Genomic DNA, 25,420 nt, shown 5'->3' with positions numbered 1-25,420 from the left:
TCCAGGATGTCTACAATAACACATTATTTTTGTGGCCTGAGACAGAATAAAAATTAATCTTAATTGCTAGTGTTATGTGCCTACTAATTATCAGGCACTATTCTAGGAGTTTGCATGCTTGCTGTCATTCAATCCTCAGAACAAATGTATTTGATAAGAATTGTTATTGCCCTATTTTATGGATAAGAAAGTCAAGGTTTAAGGAGAGTAAGTAACTTGCCTCAGGAGACATCAATCATAAGTAATGGAATTGGGGGTCAAATCCCTATGATAGCTCTCTACATGGTACCAAGTGCCCTTTCCCCCAAAGGATTTAATCTTTAGAAATATTGAGACAGTCTCATTTAATTGCCATTAAAAAAAGATTGTGTTTATTTATTTGACAGAAAGAGAGAGTAGAGGCAGGGGGAGCAACAGAGGGAGAGAGAGAAGCCAACGCCCTGCAGAGCAGGGATCCCAGGATTCTGGGATCATGACCTGAGCTAAAAGCAGAAGCTTAACCAACTGAGCCACTTAGGCACCCCTAATTGACCATTTAATGTAGATTAAAGAATGATCTTAATCTTCAATTACAGAAAGCCTCATTCATTTAGATAAGCCAAAGCATCCTCCATCCCCACAAATAAGAGGGAAAATTATCAAATTTTTTCAGGAAATGACATTTTTATTTATTCATTAAGGTCCAGACTAACATTTCTCATATAATAGATTTCTTTTAAAAAAATCTGTTTTGTTGAATGATAAGAACATGTGGGAATGAATTTATCAATTACCTGAAAGTCAAATGTTTCTTACGTGCTTAAATCAGTTGGTCCTCTAATAATTTGTTAATAAACCCATTATAATTTTATTTATAGAATTTACAATACTGTATCTTTGAAGAAAGTGTGTGCTAAAAGAAATTTAATCTCAGCCTAGACTTTATATAAAATTCCAAATAGTCTGAATTATTTCAGAATGACTTTATGAAATGTTACCTATGATATAATAATTGATGGATGAGAATGTGTGAGTCAAAGGATGTTCTAAACCCCTTGTGTGCGGTACAGTTTTTCTCTAAAAAAGACTAGGAACTGGTTTTAATCTGTACGCAGCACAGAGTTCTCCTTTGTTCTGTACCCATCCTGCATATGCTATTCTTTATCCCAGCATCATTCATCAACAATTTCAAAAGTAGATATGTGTTGGGTTCCTTGAGAACAAGACTTTTGTTTCTTTTTTAAAAAATATTTTATTTATTTATTTGACAGAGAGAGAGAGAGCACAAGCAGGGGGAGAGGCAGAAGCAGGCCTCCCGCTGAGCAGGGAGCCCAATGCAGGGCTCCCTCCCAGGACCCTGAGATCATGACCTGAGCCAAAGGCAGACGCTTAACCTACTGAGCCACCCAGGTGCCCCAAAATCTTTGTTTCTTATTCATCTTCGTATTTCAATACCTAACAATTGCTTGGCATCTAGTTCTCAGTATTTTTTCACTAAATTAAATTTAGCTGATTGCAATTTCTTTAATGTCCTTATTACCACCTTATCTTTTACTGTAATAAGCCTGAAGAGAATACTTCTCAAAAGATGTTTATAAAACTGGTAGAGAACAAGCTTAAGAATGAGTGTAGAAATAATGTGTAGATAAGCCATGTTATCCTTCCTTTTCTTGTTAAGAAATAATAAGGAAATGGAAAAACATTTAAATTCTTCTTTAAGATATAAGAATTTTCATAATAATACTCTATGGTTTTATTATTGTTATATTTTTATCTGGGTTACTCAGAAATTGGAGAGAGCTTGAGATTCTGTCAAAATTATGATCAATACCAAAAAAGGGGGTTTATCTTTTTTTTATCTCTCAAAAGATTGTAGATATTTTGATCCAATTTGTGCATGCTCATTAATTTGAACATTGAAAGAAAGTTTTCTAAAAGATCATTGTGATTTAGGCTTCAGAATGAATTGAATTTAGATTTGAATGTATTTCTCTTTGCTTTGGGATATATTTATGTAAACATTGCTTTGTGAAAAAAAGTTGGCAATGGTATGTTTATAATGAAAATAATTCATTATATTTATTGAAATCGTATCTTCTGTAATGGCAACATCCTTAGGGAGGGGATGGAAGATAGTACTCATTAGATACTTTTCTTCATTTGTAAGCCAGACAGTATATTAGTTTTATCCAATTGCCATCTGCCATCCATTTTATATACAGTATGCCTAAAGAGCTCACTTCATATAAGGGTCTAGAAGGTAAAGGTAGACCATATTGTATTTATATTTGTAAATACTGTATGCATTAAATTACAAATATTTATGTGCCATTAAGGTTTGAATAAAGGAAATAGAGTTGAAACAGACATGTCTTTCTTGCTCAAAGCTGGGAGTTGAGGATAGTTTGGCTAGAAGTGTGGTTCATTTGTGTATACAGTTGCATTTGTCATAACTATTTGAATGCATCACTTTGATTTCATTTTCCATTTACTTTGCTCAGTACCACTTGCAAAGTAATAACAAAGAATTACTATATAACTTGAGTTGAGTTAAAAGACTGCACTGCTGAAATATGCATGGGGTAAACTCAGTGATTCAACAGATCTAGTGAGGAAACACATTTAATCAATTTTTTAAACATTTAAAGAATTAATTTTTTATTATGTGAAATTATGTAATAATATTACACAACAGCTAAAGCAATAGGTTCTTTAAACACAGTGACACATATCACTGTGTTTAAATAGAAAAAACAAAATTGTTTAATTTTTTGCAATTGTATGCTTTCAATCATTTGTAGGGATCTTAGTTTTCAGTCTAAAACATTTGTTGTGAAATGCATTACGGGGAAACCATATTTTTTAACAATAATGACAAGAGTGAAAAATGAGTCATAATCTAAAACATTAAAAAAAATTTTTTTTTTGCTCAAAGGAATCTATGTGGACTCACAAGAAAACTTACTCAGTTTGAAATTTTGAAAATAAAAATTTCAACTGTTAAATATTAATTGATGGATTGTTATGAATCTGCAGAGGCAGGGATAAGGTCATTTTAATGGACCTCCTGGGATTAAATAGATAATAGCAATGCTTTTATAAATGACAAAGGTAGGGGTGTGTGTGTGTGTGTGTGTGTGTGTGTGTGCATGCGCGTGCACGTGCGTGTGAGCGTGCATGTGTACAGGCAACATGGCACTCAAGAAAATCAAAGGAAATGAGCCAGAAACTTCTCACATTCTGCTGGCATCTGTGGAGTGTCGCCATATGAGAACCATATGACTGCTGGCAGATTGGCATGTCAGCTCAGGCTTGTAAAACTTGACCGCACTGAGCTCAGGGTTTAGCAGTTTATCACAGGAATACTGATAAAATTTTAACAGCACTCTTTTTGTGCAAGGACATTTTATCCTTTCCCAGTGCCTCTCCTCCGATTCCTACCATTTGAAACCATCACCAAGCAGAAATAAGGTATAATTTCAATGAAATTTAAAATGAAAATGAACTGCTGTAAACAGCAGCTATATCTTATGTGGTAAAACTGGCTTTCCTGCCATGTGTCAGCAAGCACTGACCCCCATTTTCTATTATGAGTCAGAGATGAATTCTCAAAAGCAAATCATTTTAACATGATTACTAAGGTAAGGCTAGAAAGTGGGACCATGCACCTTTCTCTAAGGGTAGAGGAGGACTATCTTGATGATCTACCCTTTTGACAGATGGAAACTCTTGGTGAATTCAGTCTTTAGTATCTTTGGACAGAAAGAAGTTGTTCTCAATTATTGATATTTGCAGGGTAAGAGAAATAGAGGTGTAAAGGTAACAGTTTCTATCATCTACACTGTTTAGAAAGAAATTGCCTTTTGTTGGAATAATCTTGTCTTTTTAATAAGTGGCTATTTTGAATAGAATGTTCTATTTCATCTTCATAGCTAGGAAAGAGAGGCAAGGCCATAATCTGTTTTTCATGGTCTACTAAAATCATGATATTTCTGGTTATTAGTATGAAATTGAAATGGAGGTGACAAAACTCAGGCCTAGTCCTTGACAAAACTGTCAAGTGGGCAATCTGGCATGCTCCTGTGGAGCCCCATGCCTTCTGTCCTTGGGCTGCTTCATTTCAGCACAGGGGTACAGATAGCTTCAGGCACAGGGTCCCATATCAAACATAACCACTTCTGTTTTGCATCTTCGGAACTTTTTCCAAAGCCAAATCATCAGTGAAAACTAGGCATGAAGTTAATACCTTGGTCGCAAATCTTAAATAGTGGGGCATGTGAGTGGGTGGGGAAATGCTTCAGTCTTCCCGTCCTTCAGCAATCTGAGGCATATTCTCCCTGCTTCCTCAGAGGTACTGAGCTCCAGTTACTCTGAGTAGCCACTGGTTCATTAGCACACCCTTTATTGGCTTCTTGCCATTCCCTGTCTTATTGTCCCCACTACCTCATTACCACCTCCTGGGATCAAATTCAAATGAACTACTTGTACCCAAGACTTTATTTCAGGTTCTGCTTTTGGGAGAACTTAACCTATAAGACAGGAAGTGTGTCTTGGGGGTCCCATTACCTTTTATATTCTCTTTAGGAGTATATCACCCAATACAATTTGCATCCTTTGACCAATGTGAGTTTTGGCTATCTTTAGTCATCCCCCAGTTCTGGCCTTTGCCGAGTTCTTTCACAGCTTACAGAAACTTCTCTATCTTGTTTTTGCTTAATTCCCTTAGGGGTCCTGAATTCTCTGGTTGGAAGGTCATTTAAGTATGTGTTTAAATGGTATTGATAGGCATTTGATTTATGACACTTGATGTATCACACTGATATTTTATCAAAGCCTTAACCCAAAGCAGTGAGTCCATTGGTAGGAATTTGGGTTCCCTCCAATTCCTGTCAAAGAGGCTGACATCAATGCTGCTGACATGGGGAGCTTGCCCTGCCAACACCCTTCTGCAAGAAACAAATCCCCAAATGTGTGAGTCAAATGGGAAACTGGAGAGCATAATGAAATGCATGGTTCAAGTATCATTGTGTGAGCTATGTTTATTCAAGAAAATCTCGTTAGAATTATTGACTAGAGCACCTGATACAGGAAAATACAAATTTATGAACTTGGCTAAAGCATGTTTCTACTCACCACAAAAAAGTTTCTGTGCTTTACAAAACATCGCCCCTTTTATGGCACTCTTTACACTACAAATATTCAATATGCAATTTTCTGCAGTTATTTCACCTACAACTGAATGTTCCTTGAGTTGGGGGGAATCAACTGGTCTATTTTTTAGTTCTATCATCTAATTCCTTGTTTAGATCAGCTATTCAGCAAACATTTGTGGAAATGAATGTGTGAAATACCTAAACACTTCTGTTACTTATTCAGCATTAACTACTTAGCAAATTCTGTTTAGGGTTGAATGAATGATCTCACAGTTAAATTTAAAACAGCTATTAGATGGTACTGTCAGCTGATGATCACTCAGAAATAACCCATAAGTTTTTGAGATGGAATATCATATGGATACGTTAAGCATCACATAATAGGAGCACCGGCTCGGGAGCCACACAGACATAGGTTTCAATCCTGGTTCTGCCAATTAAGAGCTGGGTGATCTTGAACAATACACCAAACATCTCCAAATCTGGTCTTAAGAATGGGATAATAATACTTATTTCATAGTTTTTTGGTAAAAGTTTAATGAGATAAAGCATGCAAACCTCTTAGCACATAACTACACTTAGTCTGTGCTCACTAATTGGCCACTACTGTTGTTTTTATCATTGCTATTTAATTTCTCTGGCACCACACAACTGGTGAGTGATAGAGCTAGGACAAAAATCTCACTTAATGATTTCCAAACTAGTGTTCTTTTCATTGTATGACATTGGGTCAAAACAAATGTCGTTGAAAATACAGTCTTAGTTGATGAGAATATAAGATTGATATATTGGCATTTTTTCTGACCTCTGATTGACCTAATCCATTAAGAAACCCAAGACTACTAGGTGAGGTGAATGACAACGTTCAGGGTTCTATTTGGGGGCTCAAGCAACCAATTATACATTTACTTCATAATAATGAGTCACTAGATATCTCTTTCCTTAAGAAAGTACTAGCCTAAATGATGCCTCTGGAAAGACAAAAATAGTATATTTAGCCCAGCTACTTGTGGGCCAGTGCCATGGGCATTATAATTCATGGTGACGAGCTGATATAGAACTGTAACATGGTGGCCCTCTGTACCACTGTCTCATCATGAATTGCACAAGACCCAGGATTTGCTAACATTAGAGCTAATCTCCACTTTGCTATTTGCCCCAACTAAGAAGAGGGTAATCACCTCTCACTATGAACTAGACTTTAGCTTTTTTAAATCTGTATTAAGGTTTGCTGTGGGCATAAAGTCTGTAGCTGGAGCAGTCAAGGTCTGTTTTGACAGTGACATATTATCTAGGTGTCCTGGGTCAAATATTTAAAAAGTGTCTCTGTGACAGTGGGTCTCAAGCTGGTTGCACACTAGAATCAGATGGGGACCTATTGAAAACTCCTGATGGCCAGGCCCTACTGAGACCTATTGAATCAGAATCTTTGGGGCTGAGACCCAGGCACTTGGCGGTCTTGTGAAACCTTCCCTGTGTGTGCAATCCGTACTGCTTTAGGAGAAGTGCTTAACACCACTTTTCTTCTCCTGCCATTCCAAAGGACAGAAAACTGCAGTAGTGTGACCGTAGGGAGTTGCACCTCAAAGCTGACTCCGTGTTACTCAAAGTGCTCACTTTGAGATTCCAATTTGTTTTGGCAGGTGAGTTTCGGTAATCAGAGAGAATCCAGGCCAAGTGGACTTTTAATTAATTAATTTATTTGTGGAAAAGCAGACCCATCTGCATTCTCAGTGCTTAGAGCTGCAAAACACTCAAGAGTTGCAAAACCTTCCGTGTGTAACAGAAATTTTGACTTGGCTTGCAGAATTATATGTACCAGAAACACACTGGAGAGCCTGAGACTTTTTTTTTTTTAAAAGATGCTGTCAAGAATAACTGTATAAATCCAAAATGTCTTTGGAAACTTTTCTGCCCACCCCCGTTTCTCTCTGGCAAGAAGATGCTCTTTCACCTACCTGGGGCAGAAACAATAAAGACATCTGTGAATCCAGCTTATCCTCTTCTAAGTTATACATAATAATTGAGCCTCCCTATTTGTGCATATTTACTCATTTCTTCCCCTAAATAGCTTTAAGGCCTTTCTTTATGCCTCCAGATTGATGAATCTCTGTCCACTCTCATGAAGCCCAGCAAAACAGACAGGTCTTTACTCTCTCCATTGACTATGGTTGGTCTAAATCTGTAAGAGACAGGCCTTTGCAGCCTTCTGTATTAAAAGGATGGGTTTTGTGAGTAAACCCATTCAAAAAGATCAAGATATCTCCTTTTGGAAGAAAGATGAAGTCATATTGCAACAAAAATCTGCTTCTAAAGAAGCTATTTCGAAAAAATCTGTTCAATATGTATCAAAGAATCAAATTACACCCATCTGGAGAGACGCATGTGAAAAAAAAAACTGCATTAAACAGCAAACCACATCTATAGTGCTTCTTGCAGCAAACAAAGAAATGCTGGGTGTATCAACAGGCAGGGTCTTTTTTGATTAAAAAGTACTTACAGAAAGAGGACGAATCAAGCTCAGCCTTTCTGGTGCTTTTCATAAGGTGAGGATGGTGGAGTGGGGGGTAGGGGGGCAGCTGCACATTCTAAGTAATTCATACAAGGAAAAAAAATCATTTTCAGCGGCCTGCGGATGGCTTTGAGTGAGAGCAGATTTCCATGCAGAAATGATCTATGGGCCAGGGATTACACCCCTTTTTGCTCACACAAGGACTGATTGCATGGCTCACAGCTGGAGCTAATCCAGATATCTGTTTAATTAAATAGGAGCTGTCATTCTGTTGCATTACATTAAAGCCCAGGAAGGTGACACGGAGGTGAGATGGCAAATGTAAATTTTTAGTCCTTAGTTTCTTATATAGCAAAGGGATAAAAATTCAGTTTTTCAGCAGGATTTGTGTATAGAAATATAATTGAGACATCTGTGACTTTCAATTTCCCATCAGGATCATCTTTCTTAAAATCATATATTTTTCTGGAGCAGGATGTTTGGTAGGGTAAATTGAAAAAGATATCAGTGAAACAACACTTTCCTTCAAGAAAAATCCACTGAGTGCCTCCTATAGAAATGGCATTACAAGGAACATAATGGACCCAGCCAAGAATAAGATTTGCTTAAAATGAATACTGTAAGGGCACTGTTTACATGGCTGAACAATTTTGGGAACCAGAATGTTTATTATACTTGCTATTCGAAGTTCAGATATTTATCAAAACCAGTACTTGAATGAATGTGTTTATATTCAAATTCAAACAAACAAAAGATGAGTTCATAAAGAGAATGAAATCAACATTTTCATATAAGGACTACCTACAATAGAGTAAATTAGCTTTAAAATGATATACGCACATGTTATATCAAACAGAAACTTTTATAAATACGATTCTGATATTAACTGTCTTCCCACTAAGTGATTATAAAAACCCTTCCCCAGGTGTGGCTAAGAGTCCTTCCTGTTAGAGAAATTTCTCTACGAGGCTTTCCAGCCCTTTTGTTGTCCATGCTCACCAAACTCCATGCCATATGTATTCTGTACCATTTATGATGGAATAATCACTTTTCACATAACAAGGTCTTTATTATTAGCTTGAGAAAACTTTCAGACTCAGCCTGCATTTGCTCAAATTTCTGAGTCCTCATGAACTTTAATAACAGCAGATTTGTGCAATGATTATGATTTCCTTTCCTTTAATGTACTTTGCAAAATGGCCTCTCCATTGGGCAGCCCCATCTAAAGCTCTCTTTGTTTGTATGACACTGTAGCTATTTGTTTTCTTCCCCCCCTCTAATCTGAAAACTGTAATCACTAACTTTAACAATAAATAGAATTTTTCTTCTTCCTGGTTTGATTGGTGATAAGAAAACACAAAACCCAGGTTAAATCACCCATGACAAAAACATAGGCAGTGTGAGAGTGCTTAATGACACCATTACCTGCTACCTGTCTCCCAGAGTAGTTGAGAGTGTGCATTCTAAACCCACCAATATGGGTTCATTTTCAGACCCACCAACTTGTATGACCTTGGGAAAGTCACTTAACCTTTTTGAACCTCAGTTTCTTCATTTGTAAAATAGGGGTGATAATAACTGCAATACCCAGGAAGAAAAGGTAACTCAATTCCTCCCTCCTTCATAGATGCCTCAGGCAATCCGTACCTAACCATATAAAACATACAGTGTTGTTTTTTTTTTTTTTTATAATTCAAAGATAACAGGAGGAGCTGTTAATATCTACTCTCTTATGAGTTCTTATCTAAGAAGGCTTTTAGGAGGGCATACCTGATCTGTGTAGATCTCTTTTCATAAATTGATCTGTATGTAGATTATACACTTTATGAATCACAGTTCCATTGGAGAATACAAACTGGAGACTAACATGGACTATGTGACTAACATGAAGCTATGTGATTAAGGAGATAGAAAATTGGGGATACTTCGAAAATATGCAGCTTCCATGGGTTTACTTATACCTTACACATAGTGATTATCTATTAATTCAGAACCAAACTGTTTCTCAGTCCAGAAATAGGAAGTGTTTCCTCTGTGTGAAGGAAGTGTAAACTGCTGTGTTGGGGAAGGCTTGTATTTAATCTGATTCTGTCTGGGTCAGTGCATTTCCTCATTGGGCTGTTGCAAGGAATAAATGAGTTAACATATGAAAATGTGACTATATGGTGTCTAGCACAAATGTGCTATGCAAGTGTCAGCTATTATCAGTATTATAGTTTAATTATTTCATAAAGCAGTACTGTAGGGTTTTTCTAGAGGCTGGGTGTGAGTGCTAGAGATGCAAATGGTCTCTCTCCACAAGCAATTTAAATTAAAGAGAAAGGCATCTAGAACAATAACAAAGACACATATAAGTACTGTAGGAATTTCCTTATTATTTCTTCACTGTCTTAATTTGGATTCTCTCAGGACCAGACCTGGAGACAAAGAAGTGAATATAAGTAATTTATTTTGGAGGCCAGACCAGAAAACAGCAGAAGGCGAGTGAAGTGAGACAGGGAAAGCAAAAACAGTCAATAATGGGTGAGTTAACACATTTCCATTGTGAATAATGGGGACTTACTCCCACTGGGTGACTCTTGGAGCCAGCGAAGAACATGAGTCTTAAGAGTTACACCAACCACAGAAGGAGGAAGCGTTTATTTATGTACCACCTCCTATCAGTCATCGGTTGAAAGAGGAGTTAATTGTCTAGTACTTCCGCTCTCCTGGGCAGGGCAGCTTGAGCTCAGAGAAGGCCCTCAGGCAAAGAGGCACAGGAGCTGACAACTGGCGGTTGGCCACTACAACTACAGCTACAACTGTAAGGCTGGAAGGGCCATGCACAGCGATGGACCAAGGCTGCAGTACTCAGTGACTGCTAGCACTGTATTCCTGAAAATGGGAGGAGAATCCCCATTTAAAAAGTTGAAGGCCTGATTAAAGCAAGAATAGGGTGATGGAACTTAAGTCAAGAGAGAGTATATATGAAAATTCTTATAAATGGTTGTCTCTGGTAACAGAATAAAGATGTTACATTAAAAAAGGGCAATATAAATTCTTTATATATTTTCTATTAGCTTGATTGGCAATTCTATACTCAGCAATATTAATTTCCATTTATAGGCCCCACTGAATGTGAACTATTTAAATCTTCATCTATGGTCTCAGTTCACTGTTCATTTTAGCTTGTAATTACTTTATTCTTGGTTATATGCTGCTATTTACCACTGCATCAGGTCTCCCACCCAAATGTTGAAAGCATTTCTGATTTTGTGACCCAAGAGTTGTCCTTTGCTTCAGGGAGGGTCCACTTCCTGTCCCCTGAGTCTCACTTCTTAAAGCCACAGGTCATCCCCCTGTGTTTCCACCTCCCTGAGCCCATCTCAGTACTAGTATCCATGTTGCAGCTTCACACATTCCAGACTCCACTGAAGAACTGTTCTATCATGAGCTTCATCTTTTCTCATTTGGTTTCATCTTTTCCAATATATCACCACAAAAATATTCTCTCCCTTACTCCCATTTTACATCCTTTCCCTATTCCAAATACCCCTTTTAAGTGTTTATAATTAAGCAAGATGGAGCCTGATTTTACAAATACCTTCTATCAAGCATTAAGTGTTGTGGAAGACAAATTGCTGATTAAAATCTATTTTAAAAAACTCTGCTTTCATAAAGCTTAGCATTTATTGAAGAGATAGCCCTTGAACAAGCTATCACAAAAATTAATCAATTTCTGAAAACTGTAATAAGTACTTTGATGTAAGCAGCTATGGGAGCAAGTAATGTCATAGTCTAACCCTGTCTGAGTAGGTATGTGTATGGGTATGTGGAGATGTCACAGAGGATTCTTGGAAAACATCCCTGACATTTGAGCTGTGAGCTGAAGGATGAATGGGATTTAATTCCCTCCCAGGCAAGAATGTTCCATACAGAGAGAGCAAGCGTGTGCAGGGTACCTAGGGTGGAAGAGAGCCTGATGCCTGGGAGGACCTGCAAGCCTGGCATGGCTGGAGCCCAGAGGGCAAGCGCAGATGTGGCAGGGGATAAAGCTCCAGAGGCAGGCAGGGGCTAGATCAGACTGAAAACTATGGGTGTCTGTCTTTATCCAATGACCAATGAAAAGACATCAAAAAATTTTAAGTGAAGAGGTGGTCTCATTAGAATTTTGTTTTAAAATGAGTATTCCCATATTAAGAATGGACTCGACGGGGGTACCTGGGTGGCTTAGTCATTAAGCATCTGCCTTCGGCTCAGGTCGTGATCCCAGGGTCTTGGGATCCAACCCCTCATTGGGCTCCCTACTCAGCGGGAAGCCTGCTTCTCCCTCTCCCACTCCCCTTGCTTGTGTTCCCTCTCTAGTTGTCTCTCACTGTGTCAAAAACATAAAATCTTAAAAACAAAATAAAACAAAAACAAAAAAAAGAATGGACTCAAGGAGTACAAGAGGGAAAACGGAGACTCATTGACAGAGTTTGTTGCACAAATCCATGTGAGAAATGATGGTATCTTCAACTAGCCTAGTGGACAAAAATGGAGTGATATGGATGTGTTCAGGAGATATTTAGGAGATTAAGCACATAGAACTGAAGACATCCTAAATACTGAAATATATTCAGAATAAAAATCTTAATGGTTTCATACTTTATGATACAAACTGTGTCACAATTTTTGTCTTTCAAATTAAATAAAAACTAACTGAGAACCCCAAATGCCTTGTTGGCAAGAAGTTTATTATCACACTCTTGGGTTTACCTGGATCACTGAAAAACCCCAGGCCTCACACAGGCCCAAAATGTAGTATATTAGACAGCCACACTCAAGTGGGGAATTTGATGGTGCCATGGCTGCCTTAGCTTCACGTTGTACCACAGAGCGCTGTCTGATAAATCTAGTGCTGCTAGTTCTTACTTAAGGGAGTCCTTAGGAGTCCCACCTTCCCTACTAAGCTTGGTCCCACTTGGTCCCCCATCACGCTTAGTGCCTGGAACTTTCAGATATATGTACTCCCCTTCTTCTCCAAAGTTCTGCCAATTAAAACCTGCTTGGCCTGAGTGAATTTAGGCATCTGTCCTTTGAGGAGCAAGCAAACACTAACACTTTTGCCAAATCTAGGCAGCCGCCCAGGGAGTTGGCTGCTTTCCTTTATCAATCCACAAAACACAAAAGGCTCATTCAGTAACTTCCTTCTACAAAAAGCTCAATTTCCTTTCAGGAAGCCTCCAGTCATTAAAGATATATAAAAACATAAAAAGGCTGTTTACTGTCCTTGAAGTAGGAAGAATGAAGGAGTGTTCTTATTTCTTTTTGAACATCCACAGTTCCACCTCTACTTCCCTCAAAATCAGAAATGGGATTTCTTTTATTTTTCAGCAAAAGTAATGCAAAACAAACCATAATTTAATTCTCAGGTCCCTGAGAATACAACACGCCATGTGCATCTTCAGATTTCATGTACTTGTGGTTGAGGTATTAATATGTATAAGTAAATTCCTATGGAGTTCAGAGGAAAGAGCAATGGACTGCCTTTGGCTGAGAGGTGGGGTCAAGGGACTAAGGGTAGCTTGCAAAAGAATAGAATTTGAGTTTGACTTGGCAGGCCGAATAAGAGATTGCTCTAAGCAGGGGAAGCAGAACAGGCAAGCAGAGGTAACAAATTATACAATGGTATTGAGAAATAGTGAGTCATTGGCTATGGCAAGAACATAAGATGACGTGTAACAGGGTTGCAGAATGTCAGAAGATGATTTCTCGAAAGATAGGTAATAACCATATTGCGGAGAGCTTTATAATGGCATAGTTAAGAGTACAAACTTTTTCTTTCATGAAACAATGGGAAAACATAACTTTTTTCTGTATTTATATTTTAATTAGGGACAGAATCAGATTTGCAATTCAGAGTTGACTCAGAAAAACTTGCAGCATAAATTGGAAGAGAGTAGCACCTGAGTCAAAGAAATCCACTAGGAGCTATTGCAATTGTCCTAATGAGACATTTATTTAGCATCTCCTGTATACCAGAAACTACAGTAGATATTATTATTATAGTTTGCAATGAGATACTAACATAGGTGATAAACAATACCTCCTGAACAGGTAGGAGCATTTAGGAGATCAAGTTACAAATCTAAACATTGTTTCATAATCCTAGAATTAGGGAGGAATGTGCAGGTTGTTTTAGGGTATACCTTTTCTAGACAAATTACTCTTTCTCATTCTGGGGTGCTCTTCTTCTACCCTGGACCATGCTGAAATCATAAAGATTTTACCTGGCAGCAGCTGGGTTAAGATTGGAAAACTGGAGACTAGTTAGGAGGCAATACAGTAGTACCAATGAGAAATAGCTTGAAACAAGATTCTACTCTTGGGGAAGAAAATGAAGGGCAGATTTGAGTGATATTTAAGGGGTAGACAATAGAAAACAGAGATGGATTACATGTGGGAGGTGAGGCAAAAGGAGAAGTTGATGCTGATCTTTAGATTTCTTGCTTTGGACACGTCAAGTTAGGGCTAATTATGAGCCATTTACTTTGGAGGGAACCAGAAAGTATTTCCTTAGAAGAGATTTGGGCTGGAGAGACAGATTTGGAAATCACCATTATATCCATTTTTCTGTACAAAGATGAAATTCCCCAGGATGTGTGTGTAGAATGGAGGAGAAGATAATGTGTAGAACTTTACGGCACACATTTGAGGGGGAGAAGGAGGAAGAGGAGCCCATTGAGGAAACTGAAAAAAGGGTGGCCAGAGAGACAGAAGAAAAATCAGGCAGGAATAATGCCATATAAGACAAATCAGAAAGAATTTTCAATAAAGAAAGAGTTTCTTTAAAAACTCTTCAAAAAAGCTTGCTGTAAAGACAAATCCTGCAATGCAGGCAAATAAGAAGAGAACCCACAGAAGTGTCTATTGTGTATAAGAAGCAGGAGGTCCTCAGTTGTTTTTTGAGTGGTGAGGCCAGAAGTTAGATGGTAATTAGTAGAAAGGTGAGTGGAGTAAAGAAGCCAAGGCACTAATTTTTAGGCTACTTTTTCAAGAAACTTGGTGGTGAAAGTTAGAAAGTTGCGCTATTAGTTGGGGTTGCATGATTAGCTTTATAAGGTGGTAAGGTTTGAGCATGTTTATTTGCTGGTTAAAAAAAAATGTTAGCAGGGAAAAAGATGTTGAATAAACAGATTGGAAAGATTATAATTGATAGGACAGGAAGCAATCCTTATAATTTCTTAGAATGAACTTTTTTCTAAAAGAGAATACTATCTTATATTTAGTATTGAGTCTATTTGCAGATTCATCAAATTCTGAAAAACTTGGCTTCTGATGGCAAGTAGGGTTCTGGCCCCACTAATGTATCTTTTTTTAAATTAACTTTTAGTAATAATCTTTATTAGTCATAAAAAGGAAAGGACACATCAGTCTTTCAAACTTTCTTAACCTTTTTTTTTATATTAACATATAATGCATTATTTGTTTCAGGGGTATAGGGCTGTGATTCATCAGTCTTACATAACACCCAGCGCTCAACACAACACATACCCTCCCCAATGTCCATCACCCAGCCACCCCATCCCCCCACCCCCCTCCCCTCCAGCCACCCTCGGTTTGTTTCCTGAGAGTAAGAGTTTCTTGTGGTTTGTCTCCCTCTCTGGTTTTGTCTTGTTTCATTTTTCCCTCCCTTTCCCTATGATCCTCTGTCTTGTTTCTTAAATTCCGCATATCAGTGAGATCATATGATAATTGTCTTTCTCTGATTGACTTATTTTGCTTAGCATAATACCCTCTAGTTCCATCCACGTCATTGCAAATGGCAATCTTGCCCACTAATGTATCTTATTGGCTGTGCTCCAGGTAAGGAGTAATGTTGACTTAAAGAAAATTTCTGTTCAAACTTAATGATCTGTTGAGTGAGTGTCAAGTTAGGGGTAAATTCACAGAGGCAGGACCCATGAGTGATATAAACTGTTAATCTGTAAACTATTATTCATTCATTTACAATTTTTTTGGAAGCATTTATAACAGGTAACAGACAAGAATTCCTGTCCCCTGAAATTTACATTCTCATCTGAATGCTATTATTGTGGGGAAAAAAACCCAGTTTGTTTTGATATGTCGAATGTCACAGTATGCTGATTTTCTGAAATAATTCTTTTCAAATACTTCAAAAATGCTTAAATGTTAAATATTTTAAGTAATAGAAAATACGCATTTCCTTTCTTAAATATGTGGTCAGTCAGTTGGGAAGATTTTTAAAACATATGCTTGTGTGTGCCAATTCATAGGAGAGAATTGACAAGGAAATTATTTGGAAAGGTAATGAAGAGTTAGAGAAATCAGAGCATGCCTCTGAGAAATAGAAAAATCACTAGCATGGAAATGGTTTTCCATTTACCATGTCTTTAGTATTTTTTCTAGTTCATCCATTCAGTATTTTCTTTATGATTTATGTTTTTAAATTTGTGCCAGATCTTTGGTTAAATCCAAGAAGTATTAGACTCTAAGGGAGTATTTTTGACTACAGGTAATGTTAAAGTACCTTTTCATAAAATAGTAAAAGCATTGAGGTTATAATTAGAACATCCTATTTAAGCAATAATGATGCTTCTTTAGTATCATCATCTGCTTTGTTGAAGTTCTACATCTTTTAAATCACCCAAAAGATGCTATAATGTCTCACTTGATATTTTCTTCATATTTGCAACCCCTCACATTCTGAAAAAGAAATAGCATTGTAAAAATGTTTCTCACTTCATTTTGTGCACACCAAAATAGAGGTTTCATAACGAGAAAGACCTGAAATGTGAAATAATACCTATGTAGTTTAGAATGTGAGAGTACTGGCTAGGGAAATTACGTAAAACACTGTGCTTAGTGAAGTCCCTGATGCATTGCGGGAGCTCAAAAAATTTAAAAAAGCAAATGAGGATAATTCACAAACTCCCAATAACCCTGTGGAATTTTCACACCGAGAATCTGCTAAATTACCTGGGAGTTTAGGAGTACATTTAGAAAGGAAAATACAAGTCAAGTGTATTTCTCTCATGTCTGTTCATACTTACTGATTCTAAGACCTTTTTTTCTCTTAAAAAGTTAAAAGGCTTGAAAAGTTAAAAAAATTATTTTATTTTCAAGAAAAAAACAAAAAGTCACACAAACCTGGGTCTACTTTGTAAAAAGAGGTAACTGCTATTCTTGAAGAGGTTGATCAGCAGCTAGTCTGTTTATTTAATTAAATAGACAAACAAACATTAAGGTAAGGATTATATTTGGCCTCACAGAAATGACATGTACCGTTAGGAGAGCCTGTGGAGGTCACTCCAAGAAGTAGAGCAGGAGGAAGAAACCGTGGCTTACCTAGGCAGAGCCAGGCACTTTGTCATTTTAATAGCTCACTAATTCCAAAAAGTTTCAACACTTATGGCCTTGAAGCTTAATTACTCTCATTTATCTTTTTAACAAATGATGCCCTAGTTCAAAAAAGCAAGAAATTTACCCATGGTAAGTCAATAAATGAATTTGGGGGCATGACTACATTGGAGCGCAAGATCTGTGCATGACTCAGATCACCCTGGCTTAGAAATCACTGTACCCGTCAGATGATTTCCACCCTTTCAGTTGATGTTGATGTCTCCCTAGAGTTGGCTAAGACTACATGCTTAGACACAATGTGATTTCAGTGCTTAAATAAACACATAAAGTGATGAATAAAATGAACCAATTAATGAAATGATTCTAAGAATGAGAGGTGTGGACAGATTTGGTTTTAGCTGTTTCCACTGAAATTTAATAGAAACAAATACAAAAACTGAAAAGAACTAGCAGTTAATAGAGATCCTAAAATAAAAAATGGATTAAGTGGAATAAGCTTTAAAGGTTATGTAGATCAATGACCATCTCAAGTCACAGGAAAAAAAAATCCAAGGGACAAGATGTACTGTGCTTGGAAATAAAACCTGGTGCTGCAGAATATGGAAATATTCACTTTGCAAACTAATGTGATGCCTTACTCTTTCTTAAGGACAATTAGTTCATTAAAATGATAGTAAAATACTAAAATGTTTATTAAAATTAAACACACATTACAGACATCTGCACAGATATCCAGTTTTCCTCTTAATCATGTTTCTTTTCAGTCACTAGGGGAAAGACACACATTTACATATGGTGAGCATTAATCTGAAGTGGTCTGTTAGCTTTTGTTAAGTCCTCTCATTAAATTCCTTGGCTGGATTCCTATCCAGTTTATCTTACCAAATCTAAAGTTTATTCAGGTGTTGAGAGTGAAGAATTTCAAAAGCAAGTAAATACTCTCATGAGCTGTCATTAAAACATGAGAACCTGCCGGAAGCCTCATGTGTTCTATGTGGAGGTTGGAGGCGAAAAATAGTGAAAGAAGGTTGAAAAGTGACAAGTATGAAAAACAAAGAGAAAGACTGTCACACAAAGGCCCACCAGAGAATGGTGCTTGGTAGCATTTTACTGAGCTCTGAACACTCAAATTCTAGGACAGAGCCTGGACTATTTTGGCGATGACTAATAGTAGTTACATTTATTAAACATTTTCTCTATCAAGCACTTGTCTAAAAGCTTTGTGTGTATTAACTCATTTTATCTTTACAACAACCCCTTTAAGTAGAAACTTATTATCCCTGCTTTACAGATAAAAAAGATTGAGAGAAAGGGATGCAAAGTCATTTGTCTAAGGTAGCACAACTAGTAATGGAAGAGCTGGGATTAGTAATGAGGAATAGATGATACCCATTATGTAGTAATTCACTCCAGGGAATGACCCCCTGAGAGGGAAGGTTTTCTGTGCAACAACTGGTGTTGGAAAAGTGTAGCAGTACTCTTTTTTGAAGTTTGTAGCTGGTTATATGAGAGTTTTGTGCAAATTCTGTCAATTCGATTTCATAATATTTATTTATTTATTTATTTTTAGATGTTATTTATTTATTTGACAGAGAGAGACAGCAAGAGAGGGAACACAAGCAGGGGGAGTGGGAGAGGGAGAAGCAGGTTCCCCACTGAGCAAGGAGCCCGATGTGGGGCTCGATCCCAGGACCCTGGGATCGTGACCCGAGCCGAAGGCAGACGCTCAATGACTGAGCCACCCGGGCGCTCTTCGATTTCATAATATTTATTATGCACCTACTCTACATAAGGGACATTAAGTATAGAGGACATAAAGATGAATCATTTGATATATTCCACTTTTAGAGCTCACAATTTAAGTTTTTGAGTAAATCAGTTAGGAGGCTCTGACAAATATAAAGTCACAATAAGGATAAGAACAACAATAGCTGCCACTTCCTGAGCACCTTCTATAATCAAGGCATTTTGCTGGATACTTAACATGATTTATTTCAAGTACTCTTCATAGCATTGGTATGGTATATAGTATAGATATAACAGTGCTTATTTTACAGATGAGGAAATAAGACGTAGGTAGGTTAAAGTAACTTGGTCAACCTCATAGAGGTAGTAAATTACTGAGCCAGAATTTGAACGCCAGGCAGAATACAAATGGATCTTGGGAGCTTGTGTGGAAGTCTAGCAGAGGAGTGAAGCTACTCTTGTGCCCGTGACCCAATGAGCCTTCTTTGTCTGGAAATTCCATACTCTTTTAATAGAGTAGGCAACTCCTAAAAGAAAGCATATAACCCTGTTGGAAGGAGACATTCACCTAGATATCGTATCAGCCAAGTAACAGGCATGTAAGACTTGTTACTTGTATACATAGGCAGTCTACAATATAGAAAATGAAACATGCCAGAGGCAGATCTAGTGATAAGTGAGTAACATATAAGTGCCTCTCTCTTCTGCAATCCCCTTTCTAGGCACAGAGGGGGCCCCCAGCAATTTGTTCTTGAGGTCATGAGACATATTTTTGTAAACTTTGCCAAAGCAAGCCATGTTAATCACAATCTGTTAAGACCACTGTCTCTTTCACTGCAAATTCCCCTCCAGGACTTCCCCTTCTGCTCTGTAGCTTGAGGGCCACAGAAATTTGAGGGATAGAGCTAAAGAGAATTGAATTTCTATTTGAATTAGAAATACATGTAAATTGGATTTAGTGGACTATACTTATGTTTTATTTATTTTTTTGATCATTTCTATTTACAGTTAAATTTAAATTATTCCTACCTGTCCCACTGTAGGAAGAACTTACCGGAACATACATTCCTGTGCCAAATCATGTGGTGTTGTGATGTGAATGTGCAGGCCTGTTATGATATAATTGTGTTGAGGACAAGACAAATGTGAGTCATGACAGATGCATAAAACTTGAAATATACGGAGTAAGGAACTAGTCGCAGGAAATGCTTCCAAATATCAGACATGTAAAATTGTAAGTGGAATATTTGGTTTTCACTACTGCTTAGTCAAAACTAGAAAAATTGTTTCTCCTAATAGGAATCAAAGTTCAGTGAATACAATTATAAACATGTCATACATTCTTTTCCTTTTTAGTGGGGGAATCATTTGAGGTAGAATTTAACAGAAGTTCTGTGTTTGTAGAACAAAAACCTGAAGCAGTACTCCAAACAGTATGTTGTGTATGAGTTGCATGTTTGATTCATGCCAAATATTAATTATTAAGCACATTTTGATCAATCATACTAGAAAGACTGACTTATTTCTGTTCTCTCTGTGGAAAATAATATAAAATTGCTATTGTATGAAAGGCAATCAGAGAGTATGCATCTAAAAATAAAGGAAGTTTTAGAGGTCTAGTAGGCAATGAATATATGATATATAAGTATTATATAGTTTTATGTGTGAATGATATAAATAATTATAAAAATATAACATATATTAACAAAATGAACATTTAATTATTTTTCTGGATGTTGTGAAGTTTTATCTGGCAACTTAAAAATATTATTACTTATATATTATTTAAATTTATTACTTTTTTTAAAATTTTTTATTGTTATGTTAATCACCATATATTACATAATTTGTTTTGGTGTACTGTTCCATGATTCATTGTTTGTTCATAACACCCAGTGCTCCATGCAGAATGTGTAAATTTATTACTTTTTATTAATTTTCTAATTCTAAAATACTCAATTATTATTCATTATACATTTATTTAATTTTTAGATAAGATCTATTTACCATAAAATTGTCCATGTTAGACATTTTAAAGTGTAAAATTCAGGGGTGCCTGGGTGGCTCAGAGGTTAAGCATCTGCTTTGGCTCAGGTCATGATCCTAGGGTACTGGGATTGAGCCCTGCATCAGGTTCCTGGCTCGGCAGGGAGCCTGCTTCTCCCTCTGCCTCTGCCTCTCCCCCTGCTCATGCTCTCTCTCTATCTCTGTGTCTCAAATGAATAAATAAAATCTTTAAAAAAAAATAAAGTGTAAAATTCAATGGTCTTTAGAATATTTGCAATGCTGTGAAGCCATCCTCACTATCTAATTCTGGAACATTTCCTTCACTCCCAAAACTAACCCTCTACCTCCAAGTTCCCCCTCCTGGATTCCCTAGAAACCACTAATCTACTTTGTGTCACTGTGCATTTGCCCATTCCGGACATTTCTTATAAACAGAACCGTACAATATGTGGTCTTTTGTGTCTGACTTCTTTTACTTAGCATAATATTTTGAGTACATACATGCTATGACATGCATCAATACTTCATTCCTTTTTATGGTTAAATAATAGTCTATTGTGTGGCTGTACTACATGTTTATTTGTTCATCAACTGATAGACATTTGAGTTTTGCCCTGTTTTGGTTATTATGAATAACAGTGTTATGAACAATTGGTCTTATAAGTTTTTGTGTGAATATATGTTTCCAATTGTCTTGAGTATATACCTATGAGTGCAATTATTCATATGGTAACTCTATGCCAAACATTTTAAGGAACTGTAAAACTGTTTTCCACAGTGTCTGCAAAATTTTATAATTCCACCAAAAATGCTTGAGGGTTCAAATTTCTTCATGTCCTTGCCAACACTTGCTATTTTCCATTAAAAAAAAGGAGAGCCATCCTTTTGGGTATAAAATGGTATCTTATTGTGGTTTCAAATTGCACTTATCTAATGTCTAAGATACTTAAGATCTTTGCATGTGCTTATTGGACATTTTGTTACTTTGGAAAAATTGGGTTTATTCAAATTCTTTATCATTTTTTAATTGGGTTGTTTCTCTTTTTATTACTTAATTTTAATAGTTCTTTATATATTTTGGATACTGGAAATTTATCAGATACATTATTTGCAAATACCTAATCAAATGTCACTAAGATATATACCTTTGTTTCCTTCAAGAGTGTTGTCGTTTTAGCTCTTAGTTATAGGTTCATGATACATTTTGGAGTTAATTTTTGTATACGGTATGAGGTGAGGGTCCAAAATCATTCTGCATGTGGATATTCAGTTGTCCCAGCACCATATATTGAAAAGATGATTCTTTCCCCGTTCAGTGACTTGACACATTTGAAAGCAACTGACTATAGTTTTAGGGGGTTGTTTTGGCTCTCAGTTATACTCCATTGATCTATATGTCCATTCTTAATGCCAGTACCACATTGTTGTGATTACTGTAGCTCTGTAGTAAGTTTTGAAATTGGAAAGAGTGAGTCCTCCAACTTTGTTCTTTTTACAAGATTGTTTTGGCTATTAAATATATATTGTATTCTGCTGACTACTGTAGTAGTATACTACAGTATGCTATCATACTATACTAGCATACTGTGCTGACTACTGTAGTGGCATACTACAGTATGCCATCATACTGTACTAGCATACTGTGCTGACTACTGTAGTGGCATACTACAGTATGCCATCATACTGTACTGGCATACTGCGCTGACTACTGTAGTGGCATACTACAGTATGCTATCATACTGTACTAGCATACTGTGCTGACTACTGTAGTGGTATAATAGTATAGCTTTTCCAACTTCATGTGTTTTTTTTTCAAGATTGTTTTCCTTATTATGTGTCCCTTGCATTTCCATCTGAATTTTAAGCTAAGTTTCTCAATTCCTATTAAAAAGTCAGCTGGAATTTTGATAGGGTTTATGTTAAATCTGTACATCAGTTTGAGGGGGTACTGCCATCCTAGCAATATTAAGTGTTCCAATCCATGAACATAAGATGGCTTTTGATTTATTTAGTCTTCTTTAATTTCTTTCAAAAATGTTTTATGGTTTTCAGTGTATGAGCCTTGCACTTCCCTTGGTTAAATTTATATTTAAGTATTTTATTCTTTTTGATGCTATTATAAATGGAATTTTTTTCTTAATTTCATTTTTTTGGATTGTTCATTACAAATGCATAGAACTACAACTGATTTTTCAATATTAATTTATATATTTCAACTTTTCTGAACTCATTTATTAGCTCTAATAATTCTGTGTGTGTATGAATGTGTGTGTGTGTATGGATGCTTTAGAGTTTTCTAAATATCATCATGTCACCTGCAAATAGAGATTATCTTACTTTTCCTTTCCAGTCTGGATACATTTTATTTCATTCTGTTACCTAATTTCTCTAGCAAAAACTCCTGGCACACTGTTGAACAGAAGTGGCAAGAATAGACATCCTAATCTTTTTCCTGTTCTTAATGTGGGGAGCTTTCAGTCCTTCATGATTAGGAATCATGTTAGTGTGGTGCACTTTTTCAGGTCAAGGGAATTCCCTTCTTTTCCCATTTGATTGAATGTTTTTATAAAAAAGGGTGTTTGATTTTGTCAAGTCTATTTTCTGCATCAGTTGGGATGATCATGTGGATTTTTTTCCTTTCAGTCTATTAATATGGTATATTACATGGATTGACTTTTTTGTTTTGAATCAACTTTACATTCCTGGGATAAATCTCATTTGGTTGTGGTGTATAAATCCTCTTAATGTACTGCTAAATTTGGATTGCTAATATTTTGTTGAGGATTTTTGTACCAATATTCATAATATATATTGTCCCTCATTTTCTTTTCTAGTAATGTCTTTATCTGGCTTTGATATTAGGGCAATACTGACTTCATAAAATGAATTAGGAAGTGCTCCCTATTCTTTTATTTTTTGGAACAGTTGGACAAGATTTGGTGTAATTTTTTTTTTAACATTTGGTAAATTTCATCAGTGAAGCCATCTCATTGTGGACTTTTCTTTGTTGAAATTAAAAAAAAATCCTGACTAATTAAGGCTCCTGGTTTATCATGTCTATTTTATTTTCTATGTATTCTTGAGTCAGTTTTGGTAGATTGTGTCTCGCTAGGAATTTTTAGGTTACCTAATTTGTTGACTTACAATAGTTCATAGCATTCTCTAATCATCTTTTTTATTTCTGTTAAATCAATAATGAAATACTGCTTTTGTTCCAGATTTTAGTAATTTGAGTTTTCTCTTTTCCTTTGTTCATCTAACTAAAGATTTGTCAATTTAGTTGATGTTTTCAAGAAACCAACTTTTAATTTGGCTGATTTTCTATATCACTTTTTATTCTCTGTTTTACTTCTCTCTGCTCTAATTTTTATTATTTCCTTTCTTTTTCTGGCTTTGGGTTCTTTTCCTTTTTCACAATTTCTTAGGGTAGAAGTTTAGTTTATTGATTTGAGATTTTTCTTCTTTTTCAGTGTTGGTGTTTACAGCTATCAATTTCTTTTTCTGCATTCTAAAGTTAGTATGTTGTATTTTCATTTTTGTTCATCTCAAATCATTTTCTAACTTCTAAATTAATTTTTCTATTGGTTTCTAATTTCATTCTATTGTGACCTGAGAATATAATTTGTATGATTTTGGTATTTTTAAATTTATTAAGATTTGTTTTGCACCTAACACATGGTCTATTCCGGAAAATGTTTCATGCATATTAAAAAAAAATGTATATTTTACTGTCGTTGGGTGTAGTGTTCCATAGAAGACTTTTAGTCTACTTGGTTTATAATGATGCTCAGGTCTTCTATTTTCTTGCTAATCTTCTGTCTTCTCTGCATTTTTTTTTTGTTCTCTGCATTTTTGAAAGTAGGATATTGAATTCTCCAACTCTAACTGTTGAACATTCTATTTTCCCCTTCAATCAGCTTTTGCTTCATGTATTTTGAGTCTCTTGTCAGATGCACACATGTTTATAATTTTGTATGTTACTGATGGATTGATTCTTTTATTATTATATAATGTCTTTCTTTGTGATTCTTGTAATTTTTGTTTTAAAGTCTCTTTTCTTTGATATTTGTACTGCCACTCATCTTTCTCTTGATTATTGTTTGTGTTGAATATGTTTCTATCTTTTTCCTTTCAAGCTATTTGTATTTTTTAATCTAAATTGTGGCTCATATTGGAAGCATATAGTTAAATCATTAAAAAAAAATTCTCTGCCAATCTCTGCCTTTTAGTTGAAGAATTTAATACATTTATATTTAATGTAATTGCTGATAAGGAGGGTCTTAAGTTTAACATTTAGCTATCTGTTTTCTATATTTTTTTGTTCCTTGGTTTTTTCCATTGCTGCCTCCTTTTGTGTTAAATATTTTTCATCTTATTTTAATATCTTCATTATTTCCTTTACTGTACATTTTAAAATTATTTTCTTAGTGGTTACTCTGAGGATTACAATTGACATTTTAATTTATAAAATTTAGTACAGATTAATACCAAGTTAATTTCAATAGTATACAAAACACTGGCTCTGTACAGATCTTCTCTCCCTTCTTTGTGCTATTAAGATTACAAATTACATCTATGTACATGGAGTGCCCATCAAGATAAATTTATAATTGTTGCTTTATGCATTTGTCTTTTAAATTAGACAGGAAACAAGAGAAAATACAAACAAAGAAAAACC

The sequence above is a fragment of the Callorhinus ursinus genome, unplaced genomic scaffold (genome assembly GCF_003265705.2).
Source record: "Callorhinus ursinus isolate GAN/ISIS: 27379988/994484 unplaced genomic scaffold, GSC_fseal_2.0 scaffold5, whole genome shotgun sequence".
Taxonomy (NCBI): Eukaryota; Metazoa; Chordata; class Mammalia; order Carnivora; family Otariidae; genus Callorhinus; species Callorhinus ursinus.
This window is presented reverse-complemented; position numbering follows the sequence as displayed.